At 37.2% G+C, this 19,916-nt stretch overlaps 1 long non-coding RNA gene across 3 annotated transcripts; it reads right to left on the bottom strand.

The window, feature by feature from the left end:
• Positions 1-7,199: 7,199 nt before the first annotated feature.
• Positions 7,200-14,480, bottom strand: LOC129756553 (uncharacterized). 3 transcript variants are annotated; one of them, XR_008739489.1, is made up of 9 exons: positions 13,048-14,480; positions 12,826-12,970; positions 12,514-12,672; positions 11,331-11,781; positions 10,717-11,056; positions 10,222-10,650; positions 9,292-10,123; positions 8,681-8,941; positions 7,200-8,620 (listed from the first exon to the last, which is right to left on the bottom strand). It is a non-coding gene; the product is annotated as an uncharacterized LOC129756553 (long non-coding RNA). The 3 variants fall into 3 exon arrangements; XR_008739488.1 differs by having other exon boundaries at positions 8,681-10,123; positions 11,331-11,573; positions 11,650-11,781; XR_008739487.1 differs by having other exon boundaries at positions 8,681-10,123.
• Between the last annotated feature and the right edge of the window lie 5,436 nt (positions 14,481-19,916).

Below are 19,916 nucleotides of genomic sequence, written 5' to 3'. Positions count from 1 at the left end.
TTCGACCGCCCTGGAGCACCGAAGAGGAACAACACTGCTGGTGCAAATTCTCCTTCTCGGTTGCTCTTCTCCTGTTGCACCGATGTCGCTGGTCAACCCTGGGAGTCTGCCACTGAGGTCCCAATAGTGATGGTAGATAGGGAACCGTAGATGGAGCAAAAAGCAGATGTGGAAAAAAGGGCCGCCTGCCTGTGCGACCATTTTGCCGTTCTTTCTTGGCTTCTCCCGGATCAGGATTCCCGGCTGGGGCTACCCTTTTTTTTAGGCTTGATGCCTTCTCCGTCCTCGAATGGACCGCAGTGGCTGCACGTGGTCTGGCCTGGCTTTTCGCCGTGTAGTGGCTTTGGTTTAGATCCCCGAGGCACACTTCCACGCGGTTTTCTCCCGGGCGACACACACAATTTTTCCCACCACGAACTTGTGTGGTGTGTTGCGGAAACGACAATGCGGTTTCGGTCGTTTTTGTTTTGTTTTCTTTTTCGGTTTCTGCACGCTGATTTTAATGTACTCACTCCTTTTACACGCGGAGTATATTTCACTTATTTTTGGGGTTTTTATTTTATTTTTGTGCACGCTTCCAAAAATCTACATGGGGATGGGTTTTTATTGAGTTAATCATGCCAATTGCTCGTATCATATCAATTTAGGGACTATCAAAGAAAAATATAAATTCAATTGCAACAATGACTTCAACTGATCCCCAAGTTTGCATTTCTCTGTAGAAATTCTTCGACTACTTGCTTCCGGTTCTTCACTTTAGCTCTGATGGATTGAGCAGACTCAGTTGGAGGGCAACGAACGGATGGCAAAGCTGAGAGAAAAAACGAAACATAAAGAATATTGCGATAATGGCCTAAGTTAGAAATACTTACCAGATTTTATAAGAACCCTCCTTGCGTTTTCCATATAAACATTGACCAACTCCGTCAATTCGAAATGCTGGGAGCACACGTATATGCCGGATCCATCCTTACGGCCACAGAACGCGAGCCATTTTTTGCGTACCGCGGGTTCCTTCGGTAGCTGATGAAAACTCACTGCTCTATTTTGCTTCTTAGCATCGACCTGCGAAATTTTGCAGGATTTTATTCAGCACTTGGTCATTTTTTCATTTAAAAAAATTTATCTAAATCAAAAACTCTTCCGTAATTGCAACCCAAACAACTGTTATGACGTCATTGATGCGAATCAGACCGCATTGCATGCACACCAGTCTGAAGATACTGATGTATTTGTGACAGCATCAAAATATCTCCGCACCTTATGTAAAGCTCATGGACTCACAGTTGGTGTATCGTAAAGGTAAGATGTTCTTTTACAACGAATCAGATTCGGGTTTCATGTAATGATTTTTAAATTACTGCCGAGATCAGTACCTATGCTATTGTGTAAAGTTTATTTTGTAATAAAATTAATTTTATTTAATGAAAAACAAATTGTATTTCTCAAATATTTATAATAACTTTTGATAAGTGGGCCATCAAACAAAAATATCCCAAAAAAAATCCCTACCGTATGACATGCCCAAAATTAAGTTGCGAGAATGACGTCTATTCTCAAGTTCGGGAAAACCCCCTCAAACTCATTTTCGTCGGGAGCCAAAATCATCCGATTTTGCGGCATTCCAACTTGATTTTGGGTTATAATGGCCTAGAGTGTATCGAACTAGTTTACACGCTACGAAAAAAAAGAGTAGTGTGTGTTTGAATATTTGTACACACTAAGATTGCAATTATTCCACTCGGGATAATGACTCTTCGAGCCACAGGGCAAACGGTTTAATTTTACGAAATTCGAATGAAAACCCACCCGAATCTCGTGACGGCTCATCACTCCTGAAATCTAGAATGAATTTTATACGAGCCCACAGGAGCTCGAACCAATCTCCTTTATTCAGGGCAGCATTTTCCCGTATCATGTTAGACACATGGCTTGTCAATTTTTTTTTCTCTGTCTATCGACAAGGTGTTTGTTTTTCTCTCTATTTCGCCAGTGCAATGCAATAAAAAACCGCGAGGATTTCACCTTGCCATTTTTCCTTGCAGTTTCCGTTTGATGTTATTGTTAAGTGGCCGCCCGAATAGAAAAACATTATGAAAACACCATGAATTCCATTCTCACTCTACCGAGGATTTAATGGTTGACACCATGAATATCACGGTACATGAAACCATGAGTTAACTTTCAAACTCGTTGTTTTCAACCATGGTATTCATGGTTTTGACCAAATTTACCATGAAAAAAGGGGGTTGTTAAGCAACTTAACAATGAAAAAATTAACTTTTTCCCATACATTTTAGAACGTCAAACTATGAATTTTATGGTCATTTCAGCTTTCAGTTTTTCTCGAGGAAACTGTAAAATTCATCATTTTTCATTGTATTTACATTGTTTAAACGAAGATGAACTTCAATGTTTATTCGTAATATTTGAAACCTCTTGCGACCGTGAAATTTCATGGTTGGAATTTGTTTTCTTTAATTAGATTTCCGGAAGAAAAAAGAAACTTTTTGATTTTCTTTCAAAACCATTTATTTACATTTGGGTTTTTTTTTAACTGTGATACAATCACTGGGAGTACTAAACTGGCACTTTTTAAACATCTCGACACTGAAAACTGGCGACACGGCGAACCTCCTCTTGCGCCTGCGAGACGGCTTCGGTACAACTTCTAGCATCATCTGTTGAGTGTGTACATTAGTACGGGTTTTACCGGACCGTTTTATGTCCCAAGTTAGGCGTTGTGGCCCCCGTCAAAAGCTCTAGCGGTGATAATTTGCTCTCCGTGTGATTCTGAAATTAAAGAATTTTTCAATAAGTTTATGAGAACTCATATGAAAAGCAAAATTACTCACCATCAATACACGAGCCACCCGCATAAGAGCAAGTCCAATGGTGTTGGGAAAAAGTGGTAGGAATTTTGACAGCTGTAGCACAGATGGGAATTTTTGTATCGTGAAAAATAGACCAAAAATGTTGGCCGTCCACCGGTGTGATCTGGGTTGCCAGGTGCCCAGATTTGTCTGTAAAACCAAGACTTTTGACCCTTCGTCCAGATATTGGTCAGACACAGATTTTGCCCAGATTTTTGCTTAGAGTGCCCAGATTTTACAGACTTTCAAAATTTAGTGATGAAATCGATATTCTTGTATCGAATTTAATCCGTAAGTGCCAGATTAGACTGTAAATCTCGCTTGTATTCATGGGTATTTGACCAAACATTCATAATTTTTTTTTTTTTAAATAAGACCAGCATGGTACGTGGTAGGAAACAGTGTTAGTTATATAGTTCTCAACTCGAAAATAATCCGAATACAACCCCCCCCCCCCCACACGCATCGGAAAAACTCTTGTTCAGTACCAAATTTGTGATATCTTCCTTGTGCACAGACACGCACAGACTTTTTTTCAAAATTGCCCAGATTTTTTATCCTCAACACCTGGCATCCCTGGGTGTGATACAAAACGAAGATATAAAATTGGGGGCAACCAGCGATGCCAAGTGCATTTGCTGTTCAGTATTTTTACTATTTTTTCCTATTTCGAATTGATCGTTTAAAAATTGAAATCAAATTCACTTTATTGAAATAGTAGTGCTAATACCATTCTTAAAACTTTTTCTAAGTTGTTGAGAGAGTTTTGCATTGGATAAGTATACAAGTTTCACTTAACTGAACTTGTCTCATCTATGAAACAACAGCTTTGTTGATTTTGTTTGGTTCCGGCACAATTTTTTTTTTGCATAAACGCTTACAAATCTTTTAAAAAAGTGCTAATTTTCTGTCGAAACGTAAAATATGTGCATCAAAATTTCTATTTGCCTGACCTAGGTAATTATATGGTAATGGTATTGTAACGTTCTTCCAATGCTATGAGTAAAATTCTCGAAATTGTATGGGCAAGTAGAGCACAAATAAAAGTGAATCTGGTCTTTGATGGACTCTTCGAATTTAAAGGTTTTACATATAATTTAAATTAAGTGTTTTTGTTTGGTAACTTTTGATACAGACTTATATTGGTAGGCCGTTTCATTTCTCGTTCCTTCTCTGAAAATCCAACCAGGTCCCACCTGTGGAACCGATATTAGAACCGTTCCTGACCGTGTTTCAACAAAGGGATCAGTGATCCAATCCACCGGAAGCCAAATTGGGGCATTCCGGCAGCACAACCTAAAATTTGGAATATGGGGTTTAATTATAAAACAATTTGCGTTTGATATGATTGACACTCGACGAATTAACATCGAGGGTTCCGTTTTCTAAAGATAATGGACCATTGAAGGCGGCGTTCAAATTTTGATACCGGACATTCCGACGGAATAACATTTTTCAAATTAAAAAATGAAACTCCTACTCCCGAAAACCGCTCAAACAAACAAAATGTATTTACCTAGCTTTCTGGCATCTCTGCGCCTCGAAATGTATGATAGCCAATTCAATTGGCAAGGCCATGACAAAAATTGGCTGTAGGTTTTAAAGAGTTGATTAACTTCTTTGTAATTCGTATCAATTTAAGTGATAAGAGAATTGTTTACAAAAGAAAATATTACTTTATGTTAAAATCCTGAAATTGGTCAATTTCCTTTATTTTCCCCTCAACTAAGGTTTTGAGCATAAGAAAGATGGCAGCACCGAAGCGTTTCATGCACGAATACTGTATTGCAACGCTGACTGTATCACTCGGTTCGGTGTTGCAAAACATCGTGTTTTTCTATCACCCTCGGCCAAAAAGTGTTATACGATACAAATTTTACAGCGCGAAACTGTTCGAATATCAGATTTTCCCAACACCGGTGTTCGGCAAATCCCGAATAGAAAAACATTATGAAAAAACCATGAATTTGATTTTCACTCTACCGTGGATTTCATGGTTAAGACCATAAATATCACGGTACATGAAACCATGATTTTACTGTCGAACTCATTGTTTTCGACCATGGTATTCATGGTTGTGGCCAAAATTACCATGAAAAAAGGGGGTTGTTAAGCAACTTAACAATGAAAAAATCAACTATTTCCCATACATTTCAGAACACAAAACTATATAATTTATGGTTATTACAGCTTCCAGTTTTCCTCAAGGAAACGATGAAATTCATTGTTTTTTCATTGAATTTCATTGAATGTTCATTGTTGCAAGGAAGATAAAATTCTATGTAAATTCGTGATCTTAAAATAAAATGTCCGTGTTCATTTTCGTTAAAATTTATTTTTCTATCAACATTTTATTATTTTTGGAAAACACTCATTTTAGAATCACTTGATGAATTTATTGGGATTTTGCCTAGGTTCGTTTCGCACCAGCTGAGTTGGTCTTAAATTCTACGGGATACCGGCTTTCCAATTTGTGAAGGCATTTTGTCGCTAGAAATGACAAATAATAAGATTAATAATGTTTTTTTTTCTTTCAAGCTCTGATAGAACTTACCTTTGTGCTCATCTTGATTAATATTTTTCACTAAAAGCTTCCTAAATTTGTTTCTGCCGATCGAATTTTTTTTGAAAAGGAAAACAAAGTGCCTCGACCGGCCTCGACTGTCAGAACATTCTCCTACACGATAAAATGTAAGTGCATAAATTTTTAAAATTTTTATGTTGGGATGATGTCATTACGATGAATAACATGGTCACACTCAAAATCACTGGAAAATGAATGTAATACCATGGTTTTGGCTACTCGGGATGTGTTGTGATGTGTTGTAAACCTTCGAAATTTCTATCTCCATCTCAACCAGTGAACTTGCTCTAAATGCGAATTGTAACCGAACGATTTCTGAAATAGTCTCACGACGATTTGGTGAGGCATAAATAAAAGTTAAGCAGACGATTATTGGAATTGTAAAATACATTGCTTGAATCGTGAATTCCAAATTGACTGCATTTTAAATATGTTGTTAGGTTATGTAACTGTTAAAAACTGTTAAAACATTTATATGGAAGAACCTCAATACAAACAGTTAACATACCGTTCCAAAACCGCTTATGGAAACATATTTAGAACTTCGAACAGTAATCATAATTGTTATTCTTGAAGTACGCTTTACATTTACAGTAATAGTCATGATACGATTCTACAAAATGTTCTTCCAACGATATACTGAAGGTTATGGGAACCGTATGCATTAATGGCGGACGCACCAAAAGGGTATATTTTTTTGGAATTTTCGGATTTTACATAAAATCATTAATTTTATTTTCACTATATATTTCATTTTAATATTTTTCTTACATTTTGTTAATTCGGAAAAAAATTACACACTCTCCCCTCTGATCCAGCTTGCAAAACTTATTAATTGTAAATTAAGTGGGCCCGAAATGAGGTCCGAAATCTCACTGCAGGGCCAGGGGAGTCTCCCCGGCCGGGGAACTCGAGCTGCATTAAAAAAAAGCAGCATTCGCCGACACTAGAAAGAAATTTAGAACAAAACAGTCACACACAGGAAATTGAAAATATGAAAAATTGGGATACTTCTTAAGCAGCAAATGAAAAAAAAAGAAATACAGATCCACTCACCTGCAATATTTACATCTTTTGACCTGTTATTGAGCTGTACTGCCTCCAGCTTTCGGTGCACCGACTATCTAGTAGCACATTGCTGTAGCTAAATGGCTAAACTATTAAAAATTTCTGGCGAAATTGCTGTTAATAGCAATTTCACCACCAGAATGACCAGAATCAACTTTTAAATTTATTATTCTTGTTTTTCTTCTTCTGCTAGCACCCAGTCAGGAAAAATCGCCCGAAATCGGCCCGATTTTTGTCCGTTCATCTGCTCGATCGGTCCGAAATCGTATAAGAAATCGGGCCGAATTTAGTAGAAAATCGTGCGAAAATGAAACACTTTTTCGGACGACGATAAGTTTTTTCAACCAGTTCGAGCAGATCAAATGTCAAAACAAGCGGACCGTTTTCCAGCCGAATCTGAACGGTTTTCGAACCGTTTCTGGGCCGATTGCCATAGCGTCCATCCGAAAAAAGAACCGATTTCGGACCGAATCCGAACGATTTTTCGAACCGTTTCAGGGCCGATTGCCATAGTATCCATCCGAAAAAAAGGACCGATTTCGGACCGAATCCGAACTAATTTTCGAACCGTTTCTGGGCCGATTGCTATAGCGTCCATTAAAAAAAAGGACCGATTTCGGACCGAACCCGAACGGTTTTCCGAACCGTTTCTGGACCGATTAGCATGGTTGCCAATCATTCAGGTTTTTCGGTTTGTTTACAAAAAGCTATAGACTTTTATTTCATTTGTTTTATTTTTCATGTTTTTTTCTTCTAATTGATTCTTTTGCTGCCTCTCCTGCTTAAGACATTGCGATGTCTGGCGCAAGCTTCTTCTTTTTGAGCAATTTGTCTAATTTCAGGTGTTGATCAAATCCTTGGGATGACTTCCACACCATGCGAAACCATCTTCGGGGTCTGATGTTGTGAGGAGATGGCTTGAAGGTTGTTCGAGTTTTCCACTCGAAGCTCTTTCGTCATCCTCCGAAGGTAACATTAAAAGGAATACAAAAAAGAGAAAAAGGAATAGAAAAATAGGATATTAGTTCATATTATCTATCAATATAATATAAGAAGCCTAGCCCAAACTAATAATAAATCTAGCTTAAATATCGTATACAGAACAGGAACAGATCAGGAAATGCACAATGCTGTTCTTCTTAAACCTCATCTGACAAACTATACTAAGTCTACTTAGGGGTTCTATTAAAATATACCGTGTGCCTATTTTTAAATGCCCGAAATCAGTTATCTGGACTACCTACTCATTATTGTTCTTCAATATCATACATTTTACTATCTATTTCCATCCCTAACCGAAAAATGTGAAGATCTGCCAAAAGTGAATGATTAAATTAAAAAAAAAGCAAAAAGCGTCTTACCAAAAAAATATCATATTCTTCAATAAGACCGTTCCCATCTAATGAGCCTCTAGTTCTTGTAAAATGCTTGATCAAAGAATAAGCCAACGAAATTCATAAACCGCAAATACAAACTTACTAGAGCATTGGGGAGGCGAATACCATAACCTTTACCTAACATCGCAATACTTCTTACACTTTTTCTCTTTTTTAATTCTATTAAACTAAACCAACTAACTAACCACCCAGCCACAAGAATTATGCCCTATTGAAAGTATCAGCTATTATAATGGCAAATTGTGATACTTTCCCTGTCAATCGGATGTTGCGATTGTTATGCAGAAGAGAGGGCAAGTGTTTCAACTCCCATTCATCTTATCAACATGGATCATGAAAAAATAGACCTCCTCCAGCCCAGCATTCAAAATTATTTTTTACCAATATTGAAAACTAAATAAAGCTCCATTATACTAAAATGAACACGGACAAGTTGCGATTCAAACAAAGTCGGAGGGCAGCTAGTGGGGTCATCTCAGAATAACGAAAAGTTGTTTAAAATACTGCTGGTCAGTTGAAACCAGATTGCTCTATAACGGCTACTCAGAAAACACGAAAACGCATACGATTCACAAACAGATCAAATACTGATATCTGAAATACGCAGACGACATTTTCGACAGCTAATCTTCGCTGTTGCTGTACAGAGCTCGATCTTTTTGTTTCTTCCAATTTGTGTTGGAGCCAAAGTTACGGACCTGATAAAAGAAAAAAATGTTCAATTATTTTTAACTTTTGTATTAAAAGTTTACGATTACCTGATGGATTAAATCTTCCGCTGTGTTCCAAATTTTGCTATCGGGGTCGGGCCACGGTTGGCTTGGTACTTTCTTATCAAAATCGGATGCGGTACCGACAGCAAACCAACTAATGTTCCATGCTGCAGGAACCTGAAACAACCGCATTATGGTCTGCAGTGGCAGCTTGGAGCGCCAGGATTGAACCCATTCCGAAGACGGTTGCCAAACCTTTAAGTGGAAACCGTGAGTTCCGGATGGGATCAGCCGGATACTTTCTTGCTAGAATGAAAAAGGTTGGAATTTACTAAAAGTTATTTTAAGTTCTATGAAAATTGCCAGTTGTATTTGTGTTTACGAGAAATTTGCAATTGAAAAAGATGCAAATCAACTCGACATCGTAGATGAAAATAGAAAATTCCCAAAAGTCGCTGTGCGGATTCGTTATTGTCGTAATCGTATCTTTTTCACAGTTATTGGATAAATTACAAGAAAATTGAACATTCTGCATCAAAAGTTTGAAAAAAGAGTTTACAGTATTGTTTTAATAGCCATCGTCCCCACTTACCCCGGTGTACCTTATAAAAATTTTAAATCAAAGGAAAAATCAAATCAGCAACCTCGTTACATACCTTGTCATGTGAATAGGACGTGGTTTGGGTAGGCGTGTTGCTCGAGATGTCTTAATCAAGTATCACAATAAGGTTCTGCAAGCAAACTTCCACCAGCGGTTCCAACGTGTCGGTAAACAGCAGATGATTGTAGGGCACTCCCATGCCAACTGTATCTTAAGCGCAAACCGTGTTGAGGAGTGAAGTGGACAAAGGAAATGCATGTCGGTTGCCAGCACTTGTAAAATGTACAATCCATTTGTTGCGCTCGTCACGCATATTCGCGCTCGATACATTATTTCGCTAAAACAAGTTAGCATCAATCAAGTTCGGTACGACGAGCATCCATGTTTCCATTCCTGGGAGGCGACTGAGCAAATCCTACGCCTGCTTCCTATATGTATTCGCAACTATCGATAAAATTGAGTTCTTCGACTTTTTCCGACCCGATTTTCACAATCCCACAAATATAAATTCGGGACAGAACAATAAGTCGCCTATGGCATTCAACATACGCCAATGGAGTGTCTCCGTTTTCTTTATCATTAGCCAGAAGTGAAGACCAGAAGAAATCTTTCCACTGCACATCCTCAAAAATACATGGCAATGTTCGATTAAGCAAACGGATAGAGTTTAGCACCGTTTGCTGTTTCCCCTGGGTACGACAACTGTTGTCCACCGCTCGGACCAATCGTTCTGTTGCTTTGTAGCATTAAGTTGCCAAATTCGCTGGCATAACATCCTGAACTTTCCGTATCTCATTCGATGGAATCAGCGCAAACACATCTTGAACTGGAGAGCTATGCTCGCACCAGAACTGTTCCCAAAATGCGTTATCATTGGAATCGATTGGCTGAAATGTAAAACATAATATTATGGAATATCAAAACAATAAACTAACATATTTGTAGGAACTTTAATAGTTAAATACCTATGTAAGTTTCTAATTACCTTTGTTATTGAGAAAAGCTTTTGGCAGCGGCGCGGAGGAACTGTCGGAGCTGGGCGTGGAAGCCACCGATGATGATGTTGAATGCTGCTGACGAGAATGCTGGCTGGAATGCGCCCTTCCAGGATCAATTGTGACTTCGATCGATCGCGATATGCTCAGATCGGCAATGACCGTAGACATTGGAAATCGGGGGAACATCTCCTGGACGTGCCGGGCCATGATCCTGACTTGCTAGGTATGATTTTCAGCCGCCGTTTTCCAAGAAACCGGATTACCGTTCGTCCCGATCCAAACCGTCAACCGGTTCCGGGTCATCGATGCGGATTTCATTCTGCAAAATATTGGCCACATTGGCATTGTTAACGCTTAACCCGAGCTGACACGTAAGCCAACTGGTGTCCCGTTCCAACCAAGATTGAAGGCATGAGCTAAAAAAAACAAAAATAAATCTTTAAAAATCTTACTCAAATAGATTATGTATAACCCCAACTTACTTATGAAACAGATGCGAACAGGGCAGCTTCCGGGCGGTTTCCATCTTCTCCCAGCATATGACACCGTTGTCAGAATTCAGATCTTCGGCCGTCGCTAGGGGACAGCTATTTTCCATGTAGTCTAGCACCCACGGGTAGTTACGGTGCTTCTTGAACTCCCTTTGTATCTCGTTGTTCAGACAGCGGAACTGCACGATGATCACCAGGCTGGCCAACGAAAGGAACACATTTGCCCACAGCAGCATGTGCAGATGATGCCCAAAGTCAACGACCAGGGCGACCACCTCGAACGAAAATTCTATGTTGTATGCCACTGGGCCATGCTTGTCTCATGAAATTGCTGCAAAAAAGGAACACAAAAAGAGTTTAGGCACTTATTCGTCTGTAAAACATAAAGAATAATCACACAAAACTATATTTTACAAACTTATTCAAGGTGCATTCGTTTAAATACAATTATTTATAATTTGAAGTTCAAGCTGCTTATCAGTAGAATCTGTTTTAAAGTTAGGATTGAATAGTGTCTAAACCAGGTGTAGTTTTTATAGTGATTGTGTGCAATTAAACAAAATAAAATCATGATAAACACAATAACATTAGAAAAGCAAACTCACCCATTTCATTACCAACAGGTAGCGATTCTAGATTCCGGGATTTCCATTTGATTCAATCTTCAAAACTGTTCGTTCACATGATGTCCCAGACGAAGATCACAATTGTGATTAAAACACTGTAGCGAGTGCAATCCCGCAGCTGTTATAAATTGAACTCAAGGAGTTTTCTCAACCGAAGAACGCTTGAATGGAGCAGTCAATTCGATTTCAAGTTTTTAAGTCTCGGGCCGACTTCTTGGATTCCTGAAATGAAATGTTATTTTATTTATGTTTTTTTATTTATGTTATTATTTCGTTATAAAGAAATAAGGATACAAACCTGCAAAGAAATTTGCGGGATCCCTTCCGATGGTACTTTTAAACCATAGTTTGATACATGTTTTCCAAGAACAACCGATTTAGTGAAAAAAGTATGCAATAATTGGTTGAACTTGTTTTTCTTCGTGGCCACCTGTAAATTGTAACCGGATCGTAGAAATTCAATTAATCAAAGCATGAATAAAACTAAGACAATAAGCTAAACTAGAATTTTGCACAGCAGGAAGCGATTTTTTTTCTGATTTTACTTCTAAATCAAAAATAATCTTGAATCCGAACTACGATCACCCGCATCCGGTTGTTTTCTCGGCGTCCAATCCATCGATACAGACTTTTTCGAATGGTCTGTGATGAGTTTCAACGTAGTAAAACTTTTGGAAGCTTGCAGTCCTCATTTACTTCCAGCTATCACCGACGAAAAGACACTACCGGGATAAAACTCGGAACAATCTCTTACACAGTTTGATCAAACGATTAAATAAAAACTGGAAAATTTTCCAAGACACAAATTTGTTTTATTTTTGTTTTTATGATTGTTTTGTTTTTGGTTGATCAGTGTCAGCAAATATACATCCCCAATGATATTTTGAACGAACGGGCCACTTTTCGAACGGGTGGCTTTGGTAGCCAATTACAAGATGCGTTTCCTCCGGTAGGTTTTGTTACAACTTACTTTGTGCGAGCCATGTCACGAAACTAAAAGTCGAGTTTGTTTATTTGTAATTTTGAAGAGATTTTTATCGTATTGGATGATTCATCCCATAAACTCAAAAATGAGCCAAAAATCCACAAGAATTAAAATTTAAATCTTGAGAAAGGTCAGTTTAATAAGTAAATAGTAAATAATGGTGACAACGGTACTCACCTGCTTTCCACTTTGAACTATCACACCGAAAACCGATTAAAATTAAGTGAAGCGTATCCGGGATCCGGATCCGGATACGATGTCCAGGATGACATTCCACCAGAATCCGTACCGTGTGGACATTTCTTTGGAAGCTTTGTTTGCATGGGTCGATGTTTTCTATGGGGGCGATAATGGGTTAGAAAATTTTATAAATAAAACTTGATTATTTTAAACTTAATCAATCAAACATTGTCGAAATTTGAATCGAGATTGGATGAAAAAGATCAGTTTAATAAGCAAATAGTAAATAATTGTGACAACGACACTCACCTTGCTTTCCACTTTGAAGTTTCACACCAAAAACTAATTAAAACTAATCCATGTGATGCCACCTCTGAGTGGGTACGGGATCCGGATCCGTTGTCCGGGATGACATTCCACCAAAGCCCGTACACCCGGGACATTTTGATGTTTTCTTTGGGGACGATAATGAGTTAGAAAATTTTAATAAATAAAACTTGATTGTTTAGAATTCAATCAATCTCAACATACCTTGCTTATGATTAAATGATTGGCGGACATGGCTTCTTCCGCTCAAAGCATTTTTGAACAGCAACGGAAAAGGCAGAAACAGAACTGCGACCAAATTCCACAACACAATTCACAACAATCACGCACCCGGATTGCTGCGATTGAAAACTGCTCGTGTTTCGTTTTGTTCATCGCAGCACTGCGAAAAATATCGTCTGTTTTCGAGCAATCGAGCAGGCGGATGGAAATCGAGCCGAAAACTGACCGAATTCTAACCGCTAGAATTCGAGTGCCGCCATGTCTGTTTTGCAATCGGCCCGATTGAGCAAACGTTCCTGACAGGGCAGTCATAACAGTTGACATCAGAGGTGCCAGGTGTCCTGATTTATCTAGATTTGTCCTGATTTCGAATAAATCTGTTCAGTTGATATGACGATGGTGTTTGTCGATATGAACTGCAGGCCAGAGAAGAAACTGCGTACTGCAGTTGCATAAATCAAGCTGTTTACAGCACCTGTATTGCGCCTTTATTTATGTTATCTAAGCAGAACTGCTTATTATTTTTATGAATCAAAAAGTGTCCTGAAAAATCATGATTTTTAGCTTCGCGTTGTCTTGATTTTTGACGAAACCACCTGGCCCCCCTGGTTCTTATTAAGAATAAGTGTCAAAATTGTGAGGACGTTAGAAGTAATCGTTCGAGATGATTTTAACGGTTAATAAAAAAAGTTCGTGAATAGTTCAAACCGTTAAGATGATCTAATCTATAGCGTGACCTTTCACATAAACGTGGAGGATTGGTTTAAATCGTTTTATTTGTAATTGAGCTATTCGATTTGGATAGTTTTACTCAATAGCTATACTTATATAAACAGTCACAGTTGCAGGAAGAGGTTCGATTATCGTTTTGATTGTTTGAGGTAGAGTTTTTTCGTATGCGGGCAGTGCCATCGCTTTCCGAATCGATCCCCATTTCACCAAGGGGTACGACCTCGGAAAAAATCTACTCCGGTCCCGATATTTAATAAACATCCACAACGAAATATTTGTTGAAGTCATCGCGATTCACAAAACTAAAATGATTCAACAAAATGGCGCGCGTGGGATGAAATTTTTCTTTACACGAAAATTTTTAAATGAGTAAAAAGAGCAAAAGTTTACCATGTTCGTTTTCGTTTGGATTTTAATTTTACCATGAAAATCACTGTTCCATTGAAAATCACAAGAAAATTACTGTGATACGATGATTCCCCTCTATTCGGCAACTATGAAATATTATGTATCAACTATACATTTCATGGTTACTCTAAAAATTGTGATATCATCATATTATAAAGTTGGTACACAAATAATATGATTTTACATTGAAATTTGTTGTTAAAATGAATAACAACGTACGGTTATTGTTTAATAGTCTGTTCAATGAAACCTAGAAGAAACGGGTCGAAACAAGTAGAAATGGATTGACAGTTGATCATCTGTCTCTTTCAATTGACTTCGACCGATTTCTACCAGGTCGTAACGAATCCTGCTGCCGGGCTGGATCGGTTTCGACTGATTTCAACTTGCTCCGTTGAACAACGACCCTGACTTGTTTCGACCAAAACATTGGCTCGTTTGAACAACTACCAGTTGACAGAAACCAGTTGAAACCGATTTTTTACTAACGATTGAACGAAGCTTAACTATGGTCTTTGCTACTCGGGCGGTACTCGCGCAGGCGCTAATATTTGAATAAATTCCTTTATTTAATTCGCGGTAGTTTCTTAGTACTGAAATTAAAATGACTGTTGAGGCCTGCGGAGAACGGCACAGTTGACAACATCGGTTCCTTCGCCGTGGGTCTCGTCTAATGGAATCTACGCGACTCAGTTTGATGGCACGGCCCTGGAACGCCAGATTCGCACGGTAATTACATTCATCCTGTGTTTTAGTAAATCTACTAAAATTATTGTTTTCTTTATTTATAGGGAAACTGACCAGCGATCGGTTGAGAACAGTCGGTCCTTCTCTAGCAGGACATCATCACCCGGAGTAAATGCCTATGTGGCCTATGCAAAATAAGTGTGAGGAAATGTAAAATTTTATTCTTATCATGTTGTGTTGTGATTGTGATATCGTGTGTGTGATTTTGTAAATATATTTGTATTGATTAATAAAATAAAATAATTTGATGCATTGCGTCTTATTTAATTTAATTTCATCTATTAAAATAACTGAAAGGGGAGGAGAAACAAAAAAAAAGAAGCGCCCCGATCTACAGGAAAAAATCTGAACTCCCCGCAAATCTCGTGTAGAAACCGTTTCGAACTTACAGGTCAATTTGACAGCTGTTTTCCTGAGCTCTTTTTCTGTCCGAAATCGTCCTGTAATTTCAGCTGTTGAAAAATACAGGACAAAATCGTCCCGACCACAGGAGAAAAGATTAAGGTGTACGATTGGCATAGAAAAGCCATTCCCGAGAAAAAGAAAAAATAAAAGTGTGGCATGTGGACCGGGCAAGGGGGATTGTCCCTAGCTTTGGGTAATACTAGAAACAACCCAAGCAACCAGAAGTCCCTTCAAAAGGTTCCATAGAAGCTTAATCAGCTCTCGTTTCTGTCTGAAGAGAATGCTAATCAGCCCACAATTTAAGTTCTTAAAGCTACTTTGAAGTTCGTTTAGGTGGATGTAGAGAATGCTATTCAGCTTCTAAGAGAATGTCAAAAAACTTCTACGCGCTGAAAAAGATCCGGTTGACAGATTGCTCTGACAACCAGATGACGGATTGCTAGATTGCCGGTCTATCATGGTGTATCTCATTGACTTTAATGTTTACCTAATTGAATGTTTACTTTCCTTGGAATCGAAAAATAGCTGCTCACCGCCTCAGGATTTGATCCACTGCTCTCTAGGTTGGAAGTAAAATCATCTGCCTCTCGACCATACCAGCTCATGCCAAAACACTGTTCAAAGCTGTATTTAAACTACCGATTTTTTTGTTGCTTTTTTAGAGAACCTTTGGCAAATGATAACAGCTGAAGTTTAATGCCATATTCGTTTTCATCTGGTGGAAAGATGGTTGTGCACCAACTGCTGTCATCTTCATTATAAAAAAAACGCTTTGACAGCACTTGGTGCACTACCGGTGCACCACCAGGATGAAACGAATATGGCATAAGTATTATTTTTTTCTATTAAAGGACTTTCAATGGATCAAATAATAAACACAAAATCTTGAATCATAAGTTTTATTTATTTATTTAACCATACCCTATCTCACTGCCTATCAAATTTACATATACATATTTATTCTTTATAATTAACGACAAAAAGTTATTAGTCGAGCAGCTCAAACCACATAATGCTCTGCCGGAGTGTCTTCAGGGCACCGATCTTGGCCAAAACTACAGCTTCTTCCAGCTCCATCCATAACGGGCTTTTCCGACGCCCGGACCACCCGAATAGACCTTGCACCGTGAAAAAACCATGAAGTTCATGTTCACATTACCCATCAATTGTATGGTACACAGGAAAAAAAAATCTGAATCCTTAACGACATAAAAAAAATCTGAATCCTTAACGACACTGAAATTGAAAACCTTTATTATTACATGACATGGAACGCGATTTATTGATGTAAATTTACAAAATAAAAACAGTTGAATCCTTAACAGCACTGAATTCTAATGACACAAATATTACTTGACACGGAACGCGATTATTTGATGTAAATTTACATCACATATGATGTAAATAAAAAGAAGCATCACATACGACGGAATTTTCAGTGCGAATTAAATATTACACGTCTTAATATTTTACATGTCTTTCAAATTTTACACGTCTGTTGAAGATTGCAGACGTGTAATATTCAACTCGCACTGGAAATTCCATCATATGCGATGCTTCTTTTTCGTTACATCATATGTGATGTAATTTTACAACTTTTTTTGGTCACACGAAATTCTCAACAACACTGAATTGGAAATTTCTCAAAATTACACGGCATGAAGTATTACAATACACTGAACGTGATTATGTCATGTAAAATTATAAACTGTGAAGAACAGGACCAGACAAATGTGACAAAAACTGTTAAGTCAAGTCGTGCGCCAAAGTATTTTCCCCGCGCGCGAGTAATTTAATCGGTGTTGATAGTTCCCGGAGATATCCGAAAAACAGGGATGCGGTTCTGGAAGCGGATCCACGGTGTTCAACATTGGATCCGGGACTTCGCGGAAAAAATAAAAGAAATAAAATATAATGTGTGTTAAAAAATTTTTTGCCACTTAATAAAATGAATCATATTAATTAAAATTCCAGTATTGAATCATATTAACAATAAATAAAACAAAACAAAACAAATTCCAATTGGAAAGTTTTTCTTCCAACATTCATTGATTTTATAATTTACATCATTTTTATTTTACACGTTGCTAAATTTTACATCATTTTTTATTTTACACGTTGTAAAATTTTACTGGCGTGTAATTTCCAACTACACACTACCAAAAAAATCTGGAAAATTACATCACATATGATGTAAATAAAAAGAAGCATCATATATGACGGAATTTTCAGTGCCAGTTATACATTACACGCCTGTAGTATTATGCAGCGTGTAATATGAAAGTGATGTAAATTTCAAAGCCACTGAATTCTGGAAAAATCCTATTGGAATTTGTTTTATTTTTTTTTTTTATTGACCAGATTCAATGGAGTTTTTTCATCTTTTTACAAGAAACAACCTTTTAATAATAAATTTCATTTATTTTATTAATCTACAAACAAATTTTAATGATTCATTAATTTTAAAAGGCACTTGCACCACCTTTCACTTTCTTTCGAAGTACCGGATCTAAGCAGAGTAGTGTGGGCCGCTTCCAGAACAACTTCCGCTGCCGCTGCTTTTCGGAGATATCCGGAACCAACGATATCGATGGTCTGAGAAGCTAACTGCTTTAAAAAAATACTTTGGTTCAAGACTTGACTAAACACTCTGTTTACATTTGTGTTCCTGTTTTTGACAGTTTTCATTTTTACATGACATTAACGCGTTCAGTGTTTTAAAATATTCATTGAATATTAATTCAATGTCCTATAACATTCCATGTCGTGTAATTTTAAGAAATTTCTATCTCAGTGATGTTTTGAATTCTGCACAGCAAAAAAATTCTAAAAGTATACGCAATCTAAAATACGAGTGATCTACTTTTTGACCAGTGTAATTCAAAACTTATGTAATTTTACACTCTTTTTGATCTATTTTTGAATCATTGGTATAAACTTAAATTTGTATGATCTATGTTTACACGCCCTGATCTAAAAAATATATCTCAATATAAAATTACATCGAAAACAATGTAAAACACGACAGATCCATTGTTTTCCTTTTTTTCGCGGCATAAATTGTTATGTTTTTATCCGAGATGGTGGTTTATTGTGCGACAAGAAAAAAAAATCGCTTCCGCAGTTAATTTAGTATAAAAACCGAACCAAATTCCTTCTAGAATTGAATTAAAAAATGGTAGGTTAAAGTTATAGACGAAATGAAAAAAATGGAACTTCAAATTCTCTTTCGATTGCAGGAATTGCTGTTTTATAAATGGATCAAAAGCCGAATCAATGTTGAATGTTTCTAATGTTTAGGGGATTCCGATTACTATGCTGTTCCGGAAGGATTCAAGAATGCTGCCTGACGCTGATCGGCAAAACATCGCCCTGTAGGGGATCATCGGACACAACCACAATTCCAGCTGCCAGTGATGGTGTGCGTTTTTTGAGTTTGCAGTGTATCGGCAATACATGTTAAATAAAATGACACATGTGGCGTATTTATTCATAAACAATTCCCAAAGTCTGATTATTTTAAAAAGATTTGTATAATAAACGCTAATATGTTTTGAAATTTACATCATTGTGTATTTTTACACGACGGTTTATGTCATCCGTTTTCGTGCATTGTTTTCGATCTAAATTTACACGCCTCAAAAATTACATTGTTGAGAAAAATACACCGTGGTAGAATTTTATATCAAAATTGATGTTCCGTTTTCGTGCATCGTTTTCGATCTAAATTTACACGATTTTTTCTTGCTGTGTGTGTGACCAGAAAAAAGTTGTAAAATTACATCACATATGATGTAAATAAAAAAAAACATCACATATGACGGAATTTTCAGTGCGAGTTGAATATTACACGCCTGTAAACATCTACAGGCGTGTGGAATTTGAAAGACATGTAAAATATCAAAGACGTGTAATATTCAATTCGCACTGAAAATTCCATCATATGTGATGCTTCTTTTTATTTACATCATATGTGATGTAAATTTCCATCAAATAATCGCGTTCCGTGTCAAGTAATATTTATGCCATTAGAATTCAGTGCTGTTAAGGATTCAATCTTGTTATAGTCTGTAAATTTACATTAATAAATCGCGTTCTATGTCATGTAACATTAAAGATTTCCAATTTCAGTGTTGTTAAGGATTCAGATTTTTTTTCTGTGAGCATAGCATAGCATACACACAACGAAAAAATCTGTAAAATCACATCACATGTGATGTAAATAAAAAGAAGCATCATATATGACGGAATTTTCAGTGCTAGTTGGAAATTACACGCCAGTGAAATTTTGCAACGTGTAAAATAGAAATGATGTAAAATTTTGCAACGTATAAAATAAAAATGATGTAAATTATAATCTCACTGAATATTGGAAGAAAAACTTTCCAATTGGAATTTGTTTTGTTTTATTTTTGTTTATACCCAAGTAACCATAAGCACTGAAAACTAGCACAAATCCTGCTCTAACATCAGCTATAGAGCTTGATTCTGTGCATCATATAAGCCCTGTGAGCCAGTTTTGGCGAAATTAACTTCTGCTTTAGTGCATAAACTGGTAT

Source organism: Uranotaenia lowii, chromosome 3, assembly GCF_029784155.1.
Source record: "Uranotaenia lowii strain MFRU-FL chromosome 3, ASM2978415v1, whole genome shotgun sequence".
NCBI classification, from domain to species: Eukaryota; Metazoa; Arthropoda; class Insecta; order Diptera; family Culicidae; genus Uranotaenia; species Uranotaenia lowii.
The sequence above is the reverse complement of the archived record's forward strand: the minus strand, read 5'-3'. Positions and strand labels throughout refer to the sequence as shown.